This window comes from Hordeum vulgare, chromosome 6H (genome assembly GCF_904849725.1).
Source record: "Hordeum vulgare subsp. vulgare chromosome 6H, MorexV3_pseudomolecules_assembly, whole genome shotgun sequence".
Classification (NCBI taxonomy): Eukaryota; Viridiplantae; Streptophyta; class Magnoliopsida; order Poales; family Poaceae; genus Hordeum; species Hordeum vulgare.
In genome coordinates, this window is record NC_058523.1 from 288300425 (window position 1) to 288324616 (window position 24192).

The window sequence follows — 24192 nt, forward strand, 5'->3', positions numbered from 1 at the left end:
TGCATAAGTATAGGGTTTCGGTAAGAGATAGTCGAGGCACGCGGAGACGATGATGTATATGAACTCCGAAACGAGAAAACTCAAGCTTGACGGATTCAGGTCGACAAGAGCTATCCAAAAGTAGTTGAATAGAATATCACATGCTTGAGCGTTGTATTGCGCCATCTTCAATATCGCATGCTTGAGCATTGTATTGCAACATCTTCGGGACATAGGCAGTTGAATAACATATCACATGCTTGAGCGTTCTATCTCAACATCTTCAATTCTTCCGCAGTCGCTTCACGATCCAGTTCCTTTCCATCACCGAAAAAATCACCTTGCAATCCAGCATGAACAATAGCCCAAACAGAGGGGTTATGACCAAGTGAAAGGACGTGGATGTCGCCTAGAGGGGGGTTCAATAGGCGCTTTGAGATAATTACGGTTTAGGCTTGAAACAATGCGGATTAAAACTAACGTTCAATTAGTCAAGCCCAAAACCTAAAATAACGAGGTTCACCTATGTGCACCAACCACTTATGCTAAGCAAGATAAACAACTAAGTGATAGCAAGATATATGACAAAGTAAAGTGCATAACTAAAGGGTTTGGGTAAGAGATAACCGAGGCATGCGGAGACGATGATTTATGCCAACTCCGAATCGAGAAACCTCAAGCTTGATAGATTCAGGTCGACAAGAGCTATCTAACAGCAGTTGAACAGAATATCGCATGCTTGAGCGTTGTATTGCAACATCTTCAATATCGCATGCTTGTGCGTTGTATTGCAATATCTTCGGGACATAGGCAGTTGAATAAAATATTGCATGCTTGAACGTTGTATCTCAACATCCTCAATTCTTCCGTAGTCACTTCACGATCCGATTCCTTTCCATCCCCGAAAAAATCACGTTGTAATCCAACATGAACAACAACCCAAACAGAGGGGTTATGACCAAGTGAAAGGACGTGGATGACGCCTAGAAGGGGGTTGAATTGGCACTTTGAAATAATTATGGTTTAGGCTTGGAAAAATGCGGAATAAAAATAATGTTTAATTTGTCAAGCACAAAACCTAAAACAACTAGGCTCACCTTTGGGCACCACCAACTTATGCTAGGCAAGATAAACAACTAAGTGATAGCAAGATATATGACAAGAAACAATATGGCTATCACAAAGTAAAGTGCATAAGTAAAGGGTTTGGGTAAGAGATAACCGAGGCACGCGGAGACGAGGATGTATATGAACTCCGAATCGAGAAAACTCAAGCTTGATGGATTTAGGACGACAAGAGCTATCCAGCAACAGTTGAATAGAATATCGCATGCTTAAGCGTTGTATTGCAACATCTTCAATATTGCATGCTTGAGTGTTTTATTGCAACATCTTTGGAGCATAGGTAGTTGAATAAAATATCGCATGCTTGAGCGTTGTATCTCAACATCTTCAATTCTTCCACAGTCGCTTCAAGATCCGGTTCCTTTCCATCATCGAAAAATCATATTGCAATCCAACATGAACAACATCCCAAACAGAGGGATTATGACCAAGTGAAAGGACTTGGATGTCGCCTAGAGGGGGGTTGAATAGGCACTTTGAAATAATTACGGTTTAGGCTTGAACAAATGCAGAATAAAACTAACGTTTAATTTGTCAAGCACAAAACCTAATACAACTAGGCTCACCTATGTGCACCAACAACTTATGCTAAGGAAGATAAACAACTTAGTGATAGCAAGATATATAACAAGAAACAATATTTCTATCACAAAGTAAAGTTCATAAGTAAAGGGTTTGGGTAAGAGATAGCCGAGGCACACGGAGATGACGATGTATATGAACTCCGAATCAAAAAAATAAAGCTTGATGGATTCAGAACGACAAGAGCTATCCAACAATAGTTGAATAGAATATCGCATGCTTGAGCGTTGTATTGCAACATCTTCAATATCGCATGGTTGAGCGTTGTATTGCAACATCTTTGGGACATAGGTAGTTGAATAAAATATCTCATGCTTGAGCGTTGTATCTCAACATCTTCTATTCTTCTGCAATCACTTCACGATCCGGTTCCTTTCCATCACCGAAAAAACACCTTGCAATCCAACATGAACAACAACCCAAACAGAGGGGATATGACCAAGTGAAAGGATGTGGATGTCGCCTAGAGGGGGGTTAAATAGGCTCTTTGAAATAATTACAGTTTAGGTTGTTTAACTTGTCAAGCACAAAACATATAATAACTAGGCTCACCTATGTGCACCAACAACTTGTGCTAAGCAAGATCAACAACTAAGTGATAGCAAGATATATGACAAGAAACAATATGGCTATCACAGAGTAAAGTGCATATGTAAAGGATTTGGGTAAGAGATAGCCGAGGCATGCGGAGACGACGATGTATTACTCCGAATCGAGAAACCTCAAGCTTGATAGATTCAGCACGACAAGAGCTACCCAACAGAAGTTCAATATAATATCGCATGCTTGAGCGTTGTATTGCAACATCTTCAATATCGCAAGGTTGAGCGTTGTGTTGCAACATCTTTGAGACATAGGCAGTTGAATAAAAAATCACATGCTTGAGCGTTGTATCTCCATATCTTCAATTCTTCCGGAGTCGCTTCATGAACCGGTTCCTTTCCATCACCGAAAAATCACCTTGCAATCCAACATGAACAACAACCCGAACAGAGAGGTTATGACCAAGTGAAAGGATGTGGATGTCGCCTTGAGGGGGTTGAATAGGCGCTTGGAAATAATTAGGGTGTAGGCCTTAACAACTGGGCTCACCTATGTGCACCAACAACTTATGCTAAGCAATACAAAAAACTAAGTGACAGCAAGATATATGACAAGAAACAATATGGCTATCAAAAAGTAAAGTGCATAAGTAAAGGGTTTGGGTAAGCGATAGACGAGGCATGTGGAGACGACGATGTATATGAACTCCGAATCGATAAAACTCAAGCTTGATGTATTCAGGACGAAAAGAGCTATCTAACAGTAGTTGAATAGAATATCGCATGCTTGAGCATTATATTACAACATCTTTAATATCGCATGCTTGAGCCTTGTATTGCAACATCTTCGGGACATAGGCAGTTGAATAAAGTATCGCATGCTTGAGCGTTGTATCTCAACATCTTCAATTCTTCTGCAGTCGCTTCACGATCCGGTTCCTTTCCATCACCGAAAAATCGCCTTGCAATCCAACATGAACAACAACCCCAACAGAGGCGTTATGACTAAGTGAAAGGATGTGGATGTCGCCTAGAGGGGGGTTGAATAGGCGCTTTTAAATAATTAGGGTTTAGGCTTGAACAAGTGCGGAATAGAACCAACGTTTAATTTGTCAAGCACAAAACCTAAAACAAATAGGCTCACGTATGTGCACCAACAACTTATGCTAAGCAAGATAACCAACTAAGTGATAGCAATATATATTTCAAGAAACAATATGGCTATCACAAAGTAAAGTGCATACGTAAAGGGTTTGGGTAAGAGATAGCCGAGGCACGCAAAGATGACGATATTTATGAACTCCGAACCGGGAAAACTCAAGTTTGATGGATTCAAGAAGAAAAGAGCTATCCAACAGCAGTTGAATAGAATATCGCATGCTTGAGCGTTGTATTGCAACATCTTCAATATCGCATAATTGAGCGTTGTATTGCAACATCTTCGGGACATAGGGAGTTGAACAAAATATCGCATGCTTGAGCGTTGTATCTCAACATGTTCAATTCTTCCGCTGTCGCTTCACGATCCGGTTCCTTTCCATCACCGAAAAAATCACCTTGCAATGCAACATGAACAATAACCCAAATAGAGGGGCTATGATCAAGTGAAAGGACGTGGATGTCGCCTAGAGGGGGGTTGAATAGGCGCTTTGAAATAATTACGGTTTAGGCTTGAACAAATGCGGAATAAATCTAACGGTTAATTTGTCAAGCACAAAACCTGAAACAACTAGGCTCACCTATGTGCACCAACAACTTATGCTAAGCAAGATAAAAAACTAAGTGATAGCAAGATATATGACAAGAAAAATATAGCTATCACAAAGCAAAGTGCATAAGTGAAGGGTTTGGGTAAGAGATAGCCCAGGCACGTGGAGACGATGATGTATATGAACTCCGAACTAAGAAAACTAAAGCATGATGGATTCAGGACGACAAGAGCTGTCCAACAACAGTTGAATAGAATATCACATGCTTGAGACTTGTATTGCAACATCTTCAATATCGCATGCTTGAGCATTGTATTGCAACATCTTCGAGACATAGACAGTTGAATACAATACTGCATGCTTGAGCGTTGTATCTCAACATCTTCAATTCTTCCGCAGTCCCTTCACGATCCGTTCCATTCCATAATCGAAAAAATCACCTTGCAATCCAACATGAAAAACAACCCAAACAGAGGGCTTATGACCAAGTGAAAGGACGTGGATGTAGCCTAGAGGGGGGTTGAATAGGCACTTCGAAATAATTAGGGTTTAGGCTTGAACAAATGTGGAATAAAACGAATGTTTAACTTGTCAAGCACAAAACCTAAAACAACTAGGCTCACCTATGTGCACTAACAACTTATGCTAAGCAAGGTAAACAACTAAGTGATAGCAAGATATATGACAAGAAACAATATGGCTATCACAAAGTAAAGTGCATAATTAAAGTGTTTGCGTAAGATATAGCTGAGGCACGCGGATACGACGATGTAGATGAACTCCGAATTGGGAAAACTCAATCTTGATGGATTCAGGACGAAAAGAGCTATCCAACAGCAGTTGAATAGAATATCGCATGCTTGAGTGTTATATCGCAACATCTTCAATATCGCATGCTTGAGCGTTGTATTGCAACATCTTCGGGACATAGACAGATGAATAAAATATCGTATGCTTGAGAGTTGTATCTCAACATCTTCAGTTCTTCCGCAGTCGCTTCACGATCCAGTTGCTTTCCATCATCGAAAAAATCACCTTGCAATCCAACATGAACAACAACCCAAACAGAGGGGCTATGATCAAGTTAAAGGACATGGATGTCGCCTAAAGGGGGGTTGAATATGCGCTTTGAAATAATTATGGTTTTGGCTTGAACAAATGCGGAATAAAACTAACGGTTAATTTTTCAAGCACAAAACCTAAAACAACTAGGCTAACCTATGTGCACCAACAACTTATGCTAAGCAAGAGAAAAAAATAAGTGATAGCCAGATATATGAGAAGAAACAATAAGGCTATCACAAAGTAAAGTGCATAAGTAAACAATTTGGGTAATAGATAGCTGAGGCACACGGAGACGATGATGTATATGAAATCCGACTCGAGAAAACTCAAGATTGATGGTTTCAGGACGACAAGAGCTATCCAACAATAGTTGAGTAGAATATCACATGCTTGAGCGGTGTATTGCAACATCTTCAATATCGCATGCTTGAGCATTGTATTGCAACATTTTCAAGACATAGACAATTGAATACAATATCGCATGCTTGAGCGTTGTATCTCAACATCTTCAATTCTTCCGTAGTCGCTTCACGATCCGGTTCCTGTCCATCACCGAAAAAATCGCCTTGCAATCCAACATGAACAACAACCCAAACAGAGGGGTTATGACCAAGTGAAAGGACATGGATGTCGCCTAGAGGGGGGTTGAATAGGCGCTTGGAAATAATTAGGTTGTAGGCCTTAACAAACGCGGAATAAAACTAACGTTCAATTTGTCAAGCACAAAACCTAAAACAACTAGGCTCACCTATGTGCACCAACAACTTATGCTAAGCAATACAAAAAACTAAGTGATAGCAAGATATATGACAAGAAACAATATGGCTATCAGAAAGTAAAGTGCATAAGTAAAGGGTCTGGGTAAGAGATAGCCGAGGCATGCGGATACGACGATGTATATGAACTCCGAATCGAGAAAACTCAAGCTTGATGTATTCAGGACGAAAAGAGCTATCCAACAGTAGTTGAATAGAATATCGCATGCTTGAGCATTATATTGCAACATCTTCAATATCGCATGATTGAGCGTTGTATTGCAACATCTTCGGGACATAGGAAGTTGAATAAAGTATCGCATGCTTGAGCGTTGTATCTCAACATCTTTAATTCTTCTGCAGTTGCTTCACGATCCGGTTCCTTTCCATCACCGAAAAATCGCCTTGCAATCCAACATGAACAACAACCCAAACAGAGGCGTTATGACCAAGTGAAAGGACGTGGATGTCGCCTAGAGGGGGGTTGAATAGGCGCTTTTAAATAATTAGGGTTTAGGCTTGAACAAGTGCGGAATAAAACCAACGTTTAATTTGTCAAGCACAAAACCTAAAACAACTAGGCTCACGTATGTGCACCAACAACTTATGCTAAGCAAGATAACCAACTAAGTGATAGCAAGATATATTTGAAGAAACAATATGGCTATCACAAAGTAAAGTGCATAAGTAAAGGGTTTGGGTAAAAGATAGCCGAGGCACGCAAAGATGACGATATATATGAACTCCGAACCGGGAAAACTCAAGTTTGATGGATTCAAGAAGAAAAGAGCTATCCAACAGTAGTTGAATAGAATATCGCATGCTTGAGCGTTGTATTGCAACATCTTCAATATCGCATAATTGAGCGTTGTATTGCAACATCTTCGGGACATAGGGAGTTGAACAAAATATCGCATGCTTGAGCATTGTATCTCAACATGTTCAATTCTTCCGCTGTCGCTTCACGATCCGGTTCCTTTCCATCACCGAAAAATTCACCTTGCAATGCAACATGAACAACAACCCAAACAGAGGGGCTATGAGCAAGTGAAAGGACGTGGATGTCGCCTAGAGGGGGGGTTGAATAGGCGCTTTGAAATAATTACGGTTTAGGCTTGAACAAATGCGGAATAAATATAACGGTTAATTTGTCAAGCACAAAACCTAAAACAACTAGGCTCACCTATGTGCACCAAGAACTTATGCTAAGCAAGATAAATAACTAAGTGATAGCAAGATATATGACAAGAAAAATATGGCTATCCCAAAGCAAAGGGCATAAGTGAAGGGTTTGGGTAAGAGATAGACCAGGCACATGGAGACGATGATATATATGAACTCCGAATTGAGAAAACTCAAGCATGATGGATTCAGGACGACAAGAGCTGTCCAACAACAGTTGAATAGAATATCACATGCTTGAGCCTTGTATTGCAACATCTTCAATATCGCATGCTTGAGCATTGAATTGCAACATCTTCGAGACATTGACAGTTGAATACAGTACCGCATGCTTGAGCTTTGTACCTCAACATCTTCAATTCTTCCGTAGTCCCTTCACGATCCGGTTCCTTTCCATAACCGAAAAATTCATCTTGCAATCCAACATGAACAACAACCCAAACAGAGGGCTTATGACCAAGTGAAAGGACGTGGATGTAGCCTAGAGGGGGGTTGAATAGGCACTTTGAAATAATTAGGGTTTAGGGTTGAACAAATGTGGAATAAAACGAATGTTTAACTTGTCAAGCACAAAACCTAAAACAACTAAGCTCACCTACGTGCACTAACAACTTATGCTAAGCAAGATAAACAACTAAGTGATAGCAAGATATATGACAAGAAACAATATGGCTATCACAAATTAAAGTGCATAATTAAAGTGTTTGCGTAAAATATAGCTGAGGCACGCGGATACGACGATGTATATGAACTCCGAATCGGGAAAACTCAATCTTGATGGATTCAGGACGAAAAGAGCTATCCAACAACAGTTGAATAGAATATCGCATGCTTGAGTGTTATATCGCAACATCTTCAATATCGCATGCTTGAGCTTTGTATTGCAACATCTTCGGGACATAGAGAGTTGAATAAAATATCGTATGCTTGAGCGTTGTATCTCAACATCTTCAATTATTCCGCAGTCGCTTCATGATCCAGTTCCTTTCCATCATTGAAAAAATCACCTTGCAATCCAACATGAACAACAACCCAAACAAAGGGGCTATGATCAAGTGAAAGGACATGGATGTCGCCTAAAGGGGGGTTGAATATGCGCTTTGAAACAATTATGGTTTTGGCTTGAACAAATGCGGAATAAAACTAACGGTTAATTTGTCAAGCACAAAACCTAAACCAACTAGGCTAACCTATGTGCACCAAGAACTTATGCTAAGCAAGAGAAAAAAGAAAGTGATAGCCAGATATATGAGAAGAAACAATAAGGCTATCACAAAGTAAAGTGCATAAGTAAACAATTTGGGTAATAGATAGCCGAGGCACACGGAGACGATGATGTATATGAAATCCGAATCGAGAAAACTCAAGATTGATGGTTTCAGGACGACAAGAGCTATCCAACAATAGTTGAATAGAATATCACATGCTTGAGCGTTGTATTGCAACATCTTCAATATCACATGCTTGAGCATTGTACTGCAACATCTTCAAGACATAGACAATTGAATACAATATCGCATGCTTGAGCGTTGTATCTCAACATCTTCAATTCTACCGCAGTCGCTTCATGATCCGGTTCCTGTCCATCACCGAAAAAATCGCCTTGCAATCCAACATGAACAACAACCCAAATAGAGGGGTTATGACCAAGTGAAAGGACGTGGATGTCGCCTAGATGGGGGTTTAATAGGCGCTTGGAAATAATTAGGGTGTAGGACTTAACAAATGCAGAATAAAACTAACGTTCAATTTTTCAAGCACAAAACCTAAAACAACTAGGCTCACCTATGTGCACAAACAACTTATGTGAAGCAATAAAAAAACTAAGTGATAGCAAGATATATGACAAGAAACAATATGGTATTAGAAAGTAAAGTGCATAAGTAAAGGGTCTGGGTAAGAGATAGCCGAGGCATGCGGAGACGAGGATGTATATGAACTCCGAATCGAGAAAACTCAAGCTTGATGTATTCAGGACGAAAAGAGCTATCCAACAGTAGTTGAATAGAATATGGTATGCTTGATCGTTATATTGCAACATCTTCAATATCGCATGCTTGAGCGTTGTATTGCAACATCTTCGGGACATTGGCAGTTGAATAAAGTATCGCATGCTTGAGCGTTGTATCTCAACATCTTTAATTCTTCTGCAGTTGCTTCACGATCCGGTTCCTTTCCATCACCGAAAAATCGCCTTGCAATCCAACATGAACAACAACCCCAACAGAGGCGTTATGACCAAGTGAAAGGACGTGGATGTCGCCTAGAGGGGGGTTGAATAGGCGCTTTTAAATAATTAGGGTTTAGGCTTGAACAAGTGCGGAATAAAACCAACGTTTAATTTGTCAAGCACAAAACCTAAAACAACTAGGCTCACGTATGTGCACCAACAACTTATGCTAAGCAAGATAACCAACTAAGTGATAGCAAGATATATTTGAAGAAACAATATGGCTATCACAAAGTAAAGTGCATAAGTAAAGGGTTTGGGTAAAAGATAGCCGAGGCACGCAAAGATGACGATATATATGAACTCCGAACCGGGAAAACTCAAGTTTGATGGATTCAAGAAGAAAAGAGCTATCCAACAGTAGTTGAATAGAATATCGCATGCTTGAGCGTTGTATTGCAACATCTTCAATATCGCATAATTGAGCGTTGTATTGCAACATCTTCGGGACATAGGGAGTTGAACAAAATATCGCATGCTTGAGCATTGTATCTCAACATGTTCAATTCTTCCGCTGTCGCTTCACGATCCGGTTCCTTTCCATCACCGAAAAATTCACCTTGCAATGCAACATGAACAACAACCCAAACAGAGGGGCTATGAGCAAGTGAAAGGACGTGGATGTCGCCTAGAGGGGGGGTTGAATAGGCGCTTTGAAATAATTACGGTTTAGGCTTGAACAAATGCGGAATAAATATAACGGTTAATTTGTCAAGCACAAAACCTAAAACAACTAGGCTCACCTATGTGCACCAAGAACTTATGCTAAGCAAGATAAATAACTAAGTGATAGCAAGATATATGACAAGAAAAATATGGCTATCCCAAAGCAAAGGGCATAAGTGAAGGGTTTGGGTAAGAGATAGACCAGGCACGTGGAGACGATGATGTATATGAACTCCGAATTGAGAAAACTCAAGCATGATGGATTCAGGACGACAAGAGCTGTCCAACAACAGTTGAATAGAATATCACATGCTTGAGCCTTGTATTGCAACATCTTCAATATCGCATGCTTGAGCATTGAATTGCAACATCTTCGAGACATTGACAGTTGAATACAGTACCGCATGCTTGAGCTTTGTACCTCAACATCTTCAATTCTTCCGTAGTCCCTTCACGATCCGGTTCCTTTCCATAACCGAAAAATTCATCTTGCAATCCAACATGAACAACAACCCAAACAGAGGGCTTATGACCAAGTGAAAGGACGTGGATGTAGCCTAGAGGGGGGTTGAATAGGCACTTTGAAATAATTAGGGTTTAGGGTTGAACAAATGTGGAATAAAACGAATGTTTAACTTGTCAAGCACAAAACCTAAAACAACTAAGCTCACCTACGTGCACTAACAACTTATGCTAAGCAAGATAAACAACTAAGTGATAGCAAGATATATGACAAGAAACAATATGGCTATCACAAATTAAAGTGCATAATTAAAGTGTTTGCGTAAAATATAGCTGAGGCACGCGGATACGACGATGTATATGAACTCCGAATCGGGAAAACTCAATCTTGATGGATTCAGGACGAAAAGAGCTATCCAACAACAGTTGAATAGAATATCGCATGCTTGAGTGTTATATCGCAACATCTTCAATATCGCATGCTTGAGCTTTGTATTGCAACATCTTCGGGACATAGAGAGTTGAATAAAATATCGTATGCTTGAGCGTTGTATCTCAACATCTTCAATTATTCCGAAGTCGCTTCATGATCCAGTTCCTTTCCATCATTGAAAAAATCACCTTGCAATCCAACATGAACAACAACCCAAACAAAGGGGCTATGATCAAGTGAAAGGACATGGATGTCGCCTAAAGGGGGGTTGAATATGCGCTTTGAAACAATTATGGTTTTGGCTTGAACAAATGCGGAATAAAACTAACGGTTAATTTGTCAAGCACAAAACCTAAACCAACTAGGCTAACCTATGTGCACCAAGAACTTATGCTAAGCAAGAGAAAAAACAAAGTGATAGCCAGATATATGAGAAGAAACAATAAGGCTATCACAAAGTAAAGTGCATAAGTAAACAATTTGGGTAATAGATAGCCGAGGCACACGGAGACGATGATGTATATGAAATCCGAATCGAGAAAACTCAAGATTGATGGTTTCAGGACGACAAGAGCTATCCAACAATAGTTGAATAGAATATCACATGCTTGAGCGTTGTATTGCAACATCTTCAATATCACATGCTTGAGCATTGTACTGCAACATCTTCAAGACATAGACAATTGAATACAATATCGCATGCTTGAGCGTTGTATCTCAACATCTTCAATTCTACCGCAGTCGCTTCATGATCCGGTTCCTGTCCATCACCGAAAAAATCGCCTTGCAATCCAACATGAACAACAACCCAAATAGAGGGGTTATGACCAAGTGAAAGGACGTGGATGTCGCCTAGATGGGGGTTTAATAGGCGCTTGGAAATAATTAGGGTGTAGGACTTAACAAATGCAGAATAAAACTAACGTTCAATTTTTCAAGCACAAAACCTAAAACAACTAGGCTCACCTATGTGCACAAACAACTTATGTGAAGCAATAAAAAAACTAAGTGATAGCAAGATATATGACAAGAAACAATATGGTATTAGAAAGTAAAGTGCATAAGTAAAGGGTCTGGGTAAGAGATAGCCGAGGCATGCGGAGACGAGGATGTATATGAACTCCGAATCGAGAAAACTCAAGCTTGATGTATTCAGGACGAAAAGAGCTATCCAACAGTAGTTGAATAGAATATGGTATGCTTGATCGTTATATTGCAACATCTTCAATATCGCATGCTTGAGCGTTGTATTGCAACATCTTCGGGACATTGGCAGTTGAATAAAGTATCGCATGCTTGAGCGTTGTATCTCAACATCTTCAATTCTTCTGCAGTCGCTTCACGATTCGGTTCCTTTCCATCACCGAAAAATCCCCTTGCAATCCAACATGAACAACAACCCCAACAGAGGCGTTATGACCAAGTGAAAGGACGTGGATGTCGCCTAGAGGGGGGTTGAATAGGCGCTTTTAAATAATTAGGGTTTAGGCTTGAACAAGTGCGGAATAAAACCAACGTTTAATTTGTCAAGAACAAAACCTAAAACAACTAGGCTCACGTATGTGCACCAACAACTTATGCTAAGAAAGATAACCAACTAAGTTATATCGCAACATCTTCAATATCGCATGCTTGAGCGTTGTATTGCAACATCTTCGGGACATAGACAGTTGAATAAAATATTGTATGCTTGAGCGTTGTATCTCAACATCTTCAATTCTTCCGCAGTCGCTTCACGATCCAGTTCCTTTCCATCATCGAAAAAATCACCTTGTAATCCAACATGAACAACAACCCAAACAGAGGGGCTATGATCAAGTGAAAGAACATGGATGTCGCCTAAAGGGGGGTTGCATATGCGCTTTGAAATAATTATGGTTTTAGCTTGAAAAAATGTGGAATAAAACTAACGGTTAATTTGTCAAGCACAAAACCTAAAACAACTAGGCTAACCTATGTGCACCAACAACTTATGCTAAGCAAGAGAAAAAACTAAGTGATAGCCAGATATATTATAAGAAACAATAAGGCTATCACAAAGTAAAGTGCATAAGTAAACAATTTGGGTAATAGATAGCCGAGGCACACGGAGATGATGATGTATATGAAATCCGAATCGAGAAAACTCAAGGTTGATGGTTTCAGGACGACAAGAGCTATCCAACAACAGTTGAATAGAATATCACATGCTTGAGCGTTGTATTGCAACATCTTCAATATCGCATGCTTGAGCATTGTATTGCAACATCTTCAAGACATAGACAATAGAATACAATATCGCATGCTTGAGCGTTGTATCTCAACATCTTCAATTCTTCCACAGTCGCTTCACGATCCGGTTCCTGTCCATCACCGAAAAAATCGCCTTGCAAACCAACATGAACAACAACCCAAACACAGGGGTTATGACCAAGTGAAAGGACGTGGATGTCGCCTAGAGGGGGGTTGCATAGGCGCTTTTAAATAATTAGGGTTTAGGCTTGAACAAGTGCGGAATAAAACTAACGTTTAATTTGTCAAGCACAAACCTAAAACAACTAGGCTCACCTATGTGCACCAACAACTTATGCTCACCAAGATAACCAACTAAGTGATAGCAAGATATATTTCAAGAAACAATATGGCTATCACAAAGTAAAGTGCATAAGTAAAGGGTTTGGGTAAGAGATAGCCGAGGCACGCGGAGACGACGATGTATATGAACTCCGAATCGGGAAAACTCAAGCTTGATGTATTCAGGACGAAAAGAGCTATCCAATAGTAGTTGAATAGAATATCGCATGCTTGAGCGTTATATTGCAACATCTTCAATATCGCATGCTTGAGCGTTGTATTGCAACATCTTCGGGACATAGGTAGTTGAATAAAGTATCTCATGCTTGAGCGTTGTATCTCAACATCTTCAATTCTTCTGCAGTCACTTCATAATCTGGTTCATTTCCATCACCGAAAAAATCACCTTGCCATCCAACATGAACAACAACCCAAACAGAGGGGATATGATCAAGTGAAAGTACGTGGATGTTGCCTAGAGGGTGGTTGAATAGGAGCTTTGAAATTATTACGGTTTAGGCTTGAACAAATGCGGAACAGAACTAACGTTTAATTTGTCAAGCACAAAAGCTAAAGTAACTAGGCTCACCTATTGCACCAACAACTTATGCTAACAAAGATAAAATATGAAGTGATAGCAAGATATATGACAAGAAACAATATGGCTATCACAAAGTAAAGTGCATAAGTATAGGGTTTGCATAAGAGATAGCCGAGGCACGCAGAGACGATGATGTATATGAACTCCGAATCGAGAAAACTCAAGCTTGATGGATTCAGGACGACAAAAGCTATCCAACAACAGTTGAATAGCATAACACATGCTTGAGCGTTGTATTGCAACATCTTCAATATCGCTTGCTTGAGCGTTGTATTGCAACATCCTCAAGACATAGATAGTTGAATAAAATATCGCATGCTTGAGCGTTGTATCTCAACATCATCAATTCTTCCGCAGTAGCTTCACGATCCAGTTCCTTTCCATCACCGAAAAAATCACCTTACAGTCCAACAAAAAGAACAACCCAAACAGAGGGCTATGATCAAGTGAAAGGACGTGCCCAAGAGGAGGGTTTAATAGGCGCTCTGAAATAATTAGGGTTTAGGCTTGAACAAATCTGGAATAAAACTAAAGTTTAATTTGTCAAGCACAAAACCTAAAACAACCAGGCTCACCTATGTGCACCAACAAGTTATCCTAAGCAAGATAGAAAACTAAGTGATAGCAAGATATATGACAACGAACAATATGGCTATCACAAAGTAAAGTGCATAAGTAAAGTTTCTGGGTAAGAGATAGCCGAGGCATGCGGAGACGACGATGTATATGAAATTCGAATCAAGAAAACTCAAGCTGGATGGATTCAGGATGATAAGAGCTATCCAACTACAGTTGAATAGAATATCACGTGCTTGAGCGTTGTAGTGAAACATCTTCAATATCGCATGCTTGAGCGTTGTATTGCAACATCTTCGAGACATAGATAGTTGAATACAATAACGCAAGCTTGAACGTTGTATCTCAACATCTTCAATTCTTCCGGAGTCGCTTCACGATCCAGTTCCTTTCCATCACCGAAAAATCGTCTTGCAATCCAACATGAACAACAACCCAAACAGAGCGGTTATGACCAAGTGAAAGGACGTGGATGTCGCCTAGAGGGGGGTTGAATAGGCGCTTTGAAATAATTAGGGTTTAGGCTTGAACAAACGCGGAATAAAACTAACGTTTAATTTGTCAAGCACAAAACCTAAAACAACTAGGCTCACGTATGTGCACCAACAACTTATGCTAAGAAAGATAAAAAACTAAGTGATAGAAAGATATATGACAAGAAACAATATGGCTATCACAAAGTAAAGTGCATAGGTAAAGGGTTTGGGTAAGAGATACCCGAGGCACGTGGAGACGACGATGTATATGAACTCCGAATCGGGAAAACACAAGCTCAATGTATTTAGGACAAAAATATCTGTCCAACAACGGTTAAATAGAATATCACATGCTTGAGCATTTTATTGCAACGTCTTCAATATCGCATGCTTGAGCGTTGTATTACAACATCTTCGGCACATAGGCAGTTGAATAAAATATCGCATGCTTGAGCGTTGTATCTCAACATCATCAATTCTTCCGCAGTCGCTTCACGATCCGGTTCCTTTCCATCACCGAAATAATCACCTTGCAATCCAACATGAACAAAAACCCAAACAGAGGGGCTATGATCAAGTGAAAGGACTTGGATGTCTCCTTGAGGGGGGTCGAATAGGCGCTTTGAAATAATTACGATTTAGGCTTGAACAAATGCGGAATAAAACTAACATTTAATTTGTCAAGCACAAAACCTAAAACAACTAGGCTCACCTATGTGCACCAACAACTTATGCTAATCAAGATAAAAAACTAAGTGATAACAAGATATATGACAAGAAATAATATGGCTATCACAAAGTAAAGTGCATAAGTAAAGGGTTTGCATAAAAGATAGCCGAGGCACGCAGAGCCGACGATGTATTTGAACTCCGAATCAAGAAAACTCAAGCTGGATGGAATCAGGATGACAAGAGCTATCCAACAAAAGTTGAATAGAATATCACATGCTTGAGCATTGTATTGCAATATCTTCAATATCGCATACTTCAGCGTTGTATTGCAACATCTTCGAGACATAGACAATTGAATGCAATATCGCATGCTTGAGCGTTGTATCTCAACATCTTCAATTATCCCGCAGTCGCTTCACGATCCGGTTCCTTTCCATCACCGAAAAAATCACCTTGCCATCCAACATGAACAAGAACCCAAACAGAGGGGTTATGACCTAGTGAAAGGACGTGAATGTCGCCTAGAGGTGGATTGAATAGGCACATTGAAATAATTAGGGTTTAGGCTTGAACACATGCGGAATAAAACTCACGTTTAATTTGTCAAGCACAAAACCTAAAACAACTAGGCTCACCTATGTGCACCAACAACTTCTGCTACGCAAGATAAACAACTAAGTGATAGCAAGAAATATGACAAGAAATAATATGGCTATCACAAAGTGAAGTGCATAAGTAAAGGGTTTGGGTAAGAGATATCCGAGGCACGCGGAGACGACGATATATATGAACTCCGAATCGGGAAAACTCAATCTTGACGGATTCAGGACGAAAAGAGCTATCCAAAAGCAGTTGAATAGAACATCCCATGCTTGAGCGTTGTATTGCAACATCTTCAATATCGCATGCTTGAGCGTTGTATTGCAACATCTTCAATATCGCATGCTTGAGCGTTGTATTGCAACATCTTCGGGACATAGGCAGTTGAAAAAAATATCGCATGCTTGAGCGTTGTATCTCAAAATATTCAATGCTTCCGTAGTCGCTTCTTGATCCTGTTGCTTTGCATCACCGTAAAAATCACCTTGCAATCCAACATGAACAACAACCCAAACAGAGGGGCTATGATCAAGTGAAAGGACATGGATGTCGCCTAGAGGGGTGTTGAATAGGTGCTTTGAAATAATTACAGTTTAGGCTTGAAAAAATGCGGAATAAAACTAACGTTTAATTTGTCATGCACAAAACCTAAAACAACTAGGCTGACCTATGTGCACCAACAACTTATGCTAAGCAAGATAAAAAACTAAGTGATAGCAAGATATATGACAAGAAACAATATGGCTATCACAAGGTAAAGTGCATAAGTAAAGGGTTTGCTTAAGAGATAGCCGAGGCACGCGGAGACGATGATGTATATGAACTCCTAATCGAGAAAAGTCAAGCTTGATGGATTCAGGATGACAAGAGCTATCCAACAACAATTGAATAGAATATCACATGCTTGAGCATTGTATTGCAACATCTTCAATATCGCTTGCTTGAGCGTTGTATTGCAACATCGTCGAGACATAGACAGTTGAATACAATATCGCATGCTTGAGCGTTGTACTTGAACATCTTCAATTCTTCCAGAGTCGCTTCACGATCCGGTTGCTTTCCATCATCGAAAAAATCACCTTGCAATCCAACATGAACAACAACCCAAACAGAGTTGTTATGACCAAGTGAAAGGACGTGGATGTCGCCTACAGGGGGGTTGAATAGGCGCTTTGAAATAATTAGGGTTTAGGCTTGAACAAATGCGGCATAAAAATATTGTTTAATTTGTCAAGCACAAAACCTAAAACAACTAGGCTCACCTATGTGCACCAACAACTTATGCTAAGCAAGATAAAAAACTAAGTGATAGCAAGATATATGACAAGAAACAAAATGGCTATCACAAAGTAAAGTGCATAAGTAAAGGGTTTGGGTAAGAGATAGTCGAGGCACGCGGAGACGACGATGTATATGAACTTCGAATCGAGAAAACTCAAGCTGGATGGATTCAGGATTACAAGAGCTATCCAACAACAGTTGAATAGAATATCACATGCTTGAGCGTTGTATTGCAACATCTTCAATATCGCATGCTTGAGCATTGTATTGCAACATGTTCGAGACATAGACAGTTGAATACAATATCGCATGCTTGTGCATTGTATCGCAACATCTTCAATTCTTCCGCAGTCGCTTCACGATCCGGTTCCTTTCCGTGACCGCAAAAATCATCTTGCAATCCAACATGAACAACAACCCAAACAGAGTGGTTATGACCAAGCTCAAGCTGGATGGATTCAGGACGACAAGAGCAATCCAATAGCGATTGGAAATCTTATGAACGTGCAGTTATGAAAATGCCAATAATATAGAGATGAGGTAGCTCTACGAATGAAGAACCGGCAAAAACTTCCAACGTCGAAAACATCATAGAAGATGCATTTGGACTCCGTTTTTGATGAACTCAAGCTTGTCATGAAGATGACCATAAGCTCTAAAACTCACAAAGAGAAACAACAAAAAAGAACCGAGAAATATGATCCAAGGATGCAAATGGTTTGAGGTCTCAACGAACAATACAATCAAGCTACTCACTTGAGAGCCCCCTTGACAGTACGACAATCTATCCTAAAATAGAAAACCTATCGAGGGCAAACATATACCTTGCAGCTAGACCACCTTTCATGATTGCGTTGGTTTGATGAAGGCCGGTTGATTGCTCATCGACACATCTACGGGCAACGGCAGAGACCACGCGGGCCGTCACTAAAGCAGGAGGCACGAGCGCGACCCTGTGGGGACCCCGACTTACTAGTTGAGAATCACCCCGCTCAGTGATCCAAGAGATCAATGCTCACCGAACACAGATACTGAATAAAGAGTCTTACATCCAAGTAAAATTTATTACAACAAGTGACCGAAGGGTCAAGTTCACAAGACAGGGCCTAAGGCCAAATCACACGAATACACTAATAGCGGAAAACATAGGGCTAAGCGGGTGCCCATGCCATCAACCGTACACCGACAGGCATTCTTACTCGGAAGCGTCCTAGTTCGCAGGGGTGTCACCGAATACATACTCATCTCCAAACTCCGGTCCTTGCATGTCTGGTCAATAACATAACCAGTGGAAAGCCAATGAGTACTTTGAATGTACTCGCAAAGGGCCCATGATATGAACAATGAAAGTGAAGGATAACAATATCATGCATCTTTAGTGTAACTCATTTGGGTGGAATGATCATGAATATGCATCAAGTTAAAGAATTACTCTTGAAGAACAGGTTACAGATATGAACATATCTGTTGATGGCTGAACCATGTGGGTTCACCATATATGCCAAGTCACCGAACTTGGTCATATCATTCCTATCATAGCAACACCTTTCTCATCACCACACACACACACACACACTCTCACGCACACTTGGTTTATGCGGAAATATCAGGACGTAGTTTAAGCAGGATTACCCAACTGTCCTTGACCGTGGACACGACTATTTGAATAGTTTACACTCTGCAGAGAGAGTACTTGGACCCACGAGATCGGGGAAACTTCCGTGTCATCCACGACTCGCACTATATCACATACCTGAGGTAAGTACCCGATCAATGCCTTTCCCCTGACGATACTAGATGAAAAGGTCCACTCGGTTGGTACCCAGCCCACATGTTGTACGTCTTACGAGCACCAACTCTAGACAGTACCAACCATGCGGGGACCAACGGTATGACTAGAACTCATAAAAAATAGTCGTCCTACCCGGCATGACCCCATCACGAGAGTGACCACATATCACTCCCGCCACTAGTAATGTGGCTCTTTGCTAGCACCAAACAGAGTAATTAACATAGCCCCGTCCCATAAGGGGTAACGTGGTCATACTGGTAAGGTTGGGACGGTCGACACATCATTAATCTAATCCCATTTCCGAAACCTTACTCACACAAATACCGGGTGCATCATTTCACCAAAAGTGACCACCTAACTCATCATCACCCTCTGGCATTAGTGGCACCCGACGGGGTTTTCATAAACTCTTGCTTTATGACAACATCATGCTCATGATGAATCTACATCATCTTTACTTGTCAACATAGTATTATCATGACCCTAAGGGGTAGAGTCAAGCTCAATGCATGTGCTCCGGGGGAGCCTTCGGTAAAAATCATATCGAATGATTACCGGCACTTAAGATCATATGCAACGGGAATACTTGCTATTATAACATGCAGAGTAACATATGCTCAGTCATGGTCAAAGGGTTGCTTGCCTTGGTCAGCTAAGTATCCAGGGTCTTCGAAGTCTTCCGCTCCGATTCCCTCGTCACACGAATTTTCTATCATCGATAAAACAATAAATAAGAAGTAGCTCACACAAAAATAGTCCACAAAGTCATATTAAAAATGTTCCCTATCTCTGATAAATCTAAGATATCATTCTAAAAATATTTGCATTAGTTTTCTTTGAAGAAATATTTTTGAAAACAACCAAGCAGAAGCAAAACTATTCCATTTTAGCCCTTTCTAATATTATAAAATAGAATAGTTGCTGGAAAAATTCATCTAAGCATATCATTAAATAGTTCACATTTTTAGAAAAATAAGAGTGGAAGAATTACATTTTTACACTAGGTAATGTTTTTATAAAAATCTTAGAATTCGAGGTTTAAAAAACTAAAAAGAAAATAGATCAGCTCCTGGCCTGGCTCGGCCCAGAGCTAGGGTGGCCCATGGCCATCCGACGGCCTGCCTAGGCGCGCGCGCCGTAAGGTTTGAACCTGATGTGTGGGGCCCTACGGTCAGTGGCCGAGGCCAGTGCGGGGGTGGAGGCTGGGCCACCGACAGGTGGGGCACACCTCTCGGGGTCGTCTCCTACCTCCAGCCAGAGAGGAGGAGGAGGACACCGACAAGGTTGCCAACGCGCTCAAGCTCCATTGAACACGGGAATGGGTCTGCCTGACCGTCGCCTACCTGCTGGTGGTCGAAACAACGACGGGGAGGCAAGGGTTCGCCGGCGACGAGGAGGCCGTGGCGGAGGAGTTTCAGGAGGTGGTCGAGGGAGAGGCTAGAGACACGGAAAAGCTCGGGCGAGTTGGGGGAAAGCTTCCTGGGATAAAGGGGGTCAGTTTGGTGGGTCGAGGGGCGCAGGAGCCGTTGTGTAGCCGGAGATCGACCGGAGCTCCGAGGTCGAGGGGCCTCGGTCGATCTCGAGCACCGGGGCTCTGCTGGTTTGCTGGGGTGGTTTGGGAGGTGCTAGTGGATGTGGCGAAGCTATCTGAGGGGTGCTAGAGCGAGGGGGAGGGCTATTTATAGGCCCGCCACGGTAAGCAGATTCGGGAGCGCCGGTGACTCACCGTGGCGCGCATGGGGGTGCACAGAGAGGTCGGGGTTGAAACCACGGTCTCAGGACGTGGTATTGGACCGCCCGAACCATCTACAGGAGAGAGAGGGAGAGAGAAGGCGAGCATTCATGGCCGCGCAAGCTTGGCCGGTTCTGGAGCGCACGGGCACGCGTCGCGCAAGCTCTAGCGCGAGAGAGGAGGGGCCCTGAGGCTTGCCCGATGCATAGGGGCTGTCGGGGAAGAGGTTGGACATCTCGGGGGAGGCTGGAACTGGCCGAGGGCGTCGCCCCCACCTTGGTGACTCCCTGTAGCACGCCCAGAGTGCAGTTTTGGCATGCCATGGCATGCTGGTGCGCTCTGAGGCAGTTTGGACGTCTCTAGCATGTCCTGGAACTTGCTGGGGGTGTGGCTGGCCGTTTGGTTTTAGTGTGAGCTTCGGCTGGTGAAAGGAGGCAAGAAGTATTGGTGCTGTCAGTCATGAGCTGAGGTCTAAATTAGGGTTTTTGGCCTTTCCACTTTGAACGAGTGAGGGGCCAGTTGACTGGGGTTAGATACAGGTGCTGGCTACTTAATCTAAGAGTTTGAAGCAAAGGAGTTTGGTTTAGCTATGGCTAAGGTGGCTTTTTCCTATCTGTCAGAAGGTGTTCGACAGTGGGTACACGGGGTTGCACCCCACCACTGGTCCTAAGACTTAACAGGTTTGATTTTGGTGGTAAACCATGGAGTTCCACCAAATTTGAGCTCCAAAGGACAAGTTTAGCTTTGTAAACTTGAAATTACTCCAATATGACCAGATATGTCCCTTCCAAAGGAAGTGTGGACAAACTAAGTCCCCCAAATCCCATTTTTGGTGTAGAACCCTCATTTGATGTATTAGGCACTCCTGCAAAGTTTTAGCATCACTGGGCAAACTTTGATATGTAGAGTTGCTCTAACTTGATTCTGGACACACAGGGTTTTTGGGTTATTTGGGGTCCTTATCCATCTTTGATCAAGGTGATACTTTATGTGGACACCAAACAAGGCTTAGGGACACCATTGGAATTTTCTAGGAATTTATTGAGAATATTTCCTTTGTAAATATTTCAAAATGCCAAAACAGACAGAAATAGCTTTTATAGTTTGAATCAATAAATATAATATAAAAATGGCTTTAAAATCCTATGTATGGAAAATATATGTCCTTCTAATCATCTCTAAATTTAATCAGATTTTTCTAAGGCAGAAAAATATTTTTCCATGTTGGAATACCAATTCTGACCTTAGAAATTGACAAGTTATTTAATTAGGAAAATAATCACAAAAATAATTATTTTTGTGGTTTTGAAATATAAGGATAGGCAAAAATCAGATTACCAAATATGAGTAGTAGCACTGCTTGCTATCAAGGACATGCAGTGCAACTCAAGGTGGTTTTACTTTGATTATCAAAGGTTTTTGGAAATCAGTATAATACCAAAGGAATTTAGGGTTTTAAAACCTCACAAGATCAAGCATACAAGCATACAATGTCAATCATGGAACTCACAAAATTAGTTTTGAAAAAGTTTTAACAAGCTCAGAATTTTACAACACGCACAAGTGATAGCAAAAACAGGGTGTGACAGACCTATCCCCCTTACAAGAATCTCGTCCCCGAGATTCCTAATTTAGGTGCTAAAAATGTCTGGAAACTCAGATCGGAGATAGTCTTCACGCTCCCATGTAGCTTCGGCTTCGGTGTGGTTGCTCCATTGAACCTTGAAATACTTGATGGTGCGGCTTCTGGTGCATCGCTCTGCTTCATCCAGAATGCGGATCGGCCTCTCGCGGTAGGTGAGATCAGACTGAAGGTCAATGGCCCGGTGATCAATGTCCTTATAAGGATCAGAACGACTTGGCGTTTGGAGACACTTCCGAAGCTGTGACACATGGAAAACGTTGTGCACACCCGAAAGTTCCGGGGGTAACTCTAACTGATGAGCTACCTCTCCACGCCTTGCCGTGATCTTGAATGGCCCAATGAACCTTGGAGCGAGTTTCCCCTTAACGTGGAAACGCTTGGTTCCCTTGAGAGGCGTGACACGGAGGTACACCAAATCTCCGGGAATGAACAACACATTCTTGCGGCGAGAGTCCGCATAACTCTTTTGTCGCGACTTGGCTGCCTTCATATTTTCTTGGACTAGTTGCACCTTCTCTTCTGCCCGGTGCAATACTTATGGTCCGAGAACCAGCCCGTCTCCGGTTTCTCACCAGTTGAGCGGGGTGCGGCATTTCCGTCCGTACATCACTTCGAACGGGCCATAGGGAGACTAGACTGGTAGCTGTTGCTGTATGAAATCTCAGCAAACAGCAGACAATCTTCCCATTTGGCTCCGTGCGCTAAGACGCATGCGCGGAGCATATCTTCGAGTACCTGATTCACGCTTTTCCTCTGTCCTCCCGTCTGCGGGTGGAAGGCGGTGCTGAAAGACTGCTTGGTACCGAGGGATTCCTGAAGTTTCCTCCAAAACCTTGAAGTGAACTGCATGCCTCGATCAGATACAATCTCCTTGGGAACTCCATGAAGGCTTCCTATGCGCTCGATATAGAGACTAGCCAACTTGTTCCTGTCATGAGTGGTGTTGAAAGGGATGAAATGGGCCACTTTGGTCAAATGGTCGACAACAACCCATATCGAGTTATGGCCCTTGCTAGAGCTTGGTAGACCGGTAATGAAATCCATCCCTACCTTGTCCCACTTCCATTCCGGCACCTGGAGAGGTTGTAGCAGTCCTGCGGGTCGCTGATGCTCAGCCTTAACTTGCTGACACAGAACGCACTTGGCCACATATGACGCGATTTCCCTCTTCATGTCGTGCCACCAGAATCTTTCTCGGAGATCTTGATACATCTTGGTACCACCAGGGTGAATGGAGTAGGGTGTATCATGAGCTTCCCTTAGGATGAGTTCCTTTTGTTCGGCCTTGTTGGGTACGCATAAACGTTTCCCAAACCACACCACTCCTTGATCATCCTCCAACAATCGTGGGGCCTTGCTTTCTGGAATCTTCTTCTTGGTACCTTCGATGCTCTTGTGACCCTTCTGGGCTCCCTTGATGTCGTCTTCCAGCGTTGGTTTGACTTCGAGGTTATTTAGGAATCCTGGTCCCACCAGTTCCAATCCGAAGTTCTCCAATTCTTTGTACAAGGCGGGCTGCCTTTCCTTAAGCATG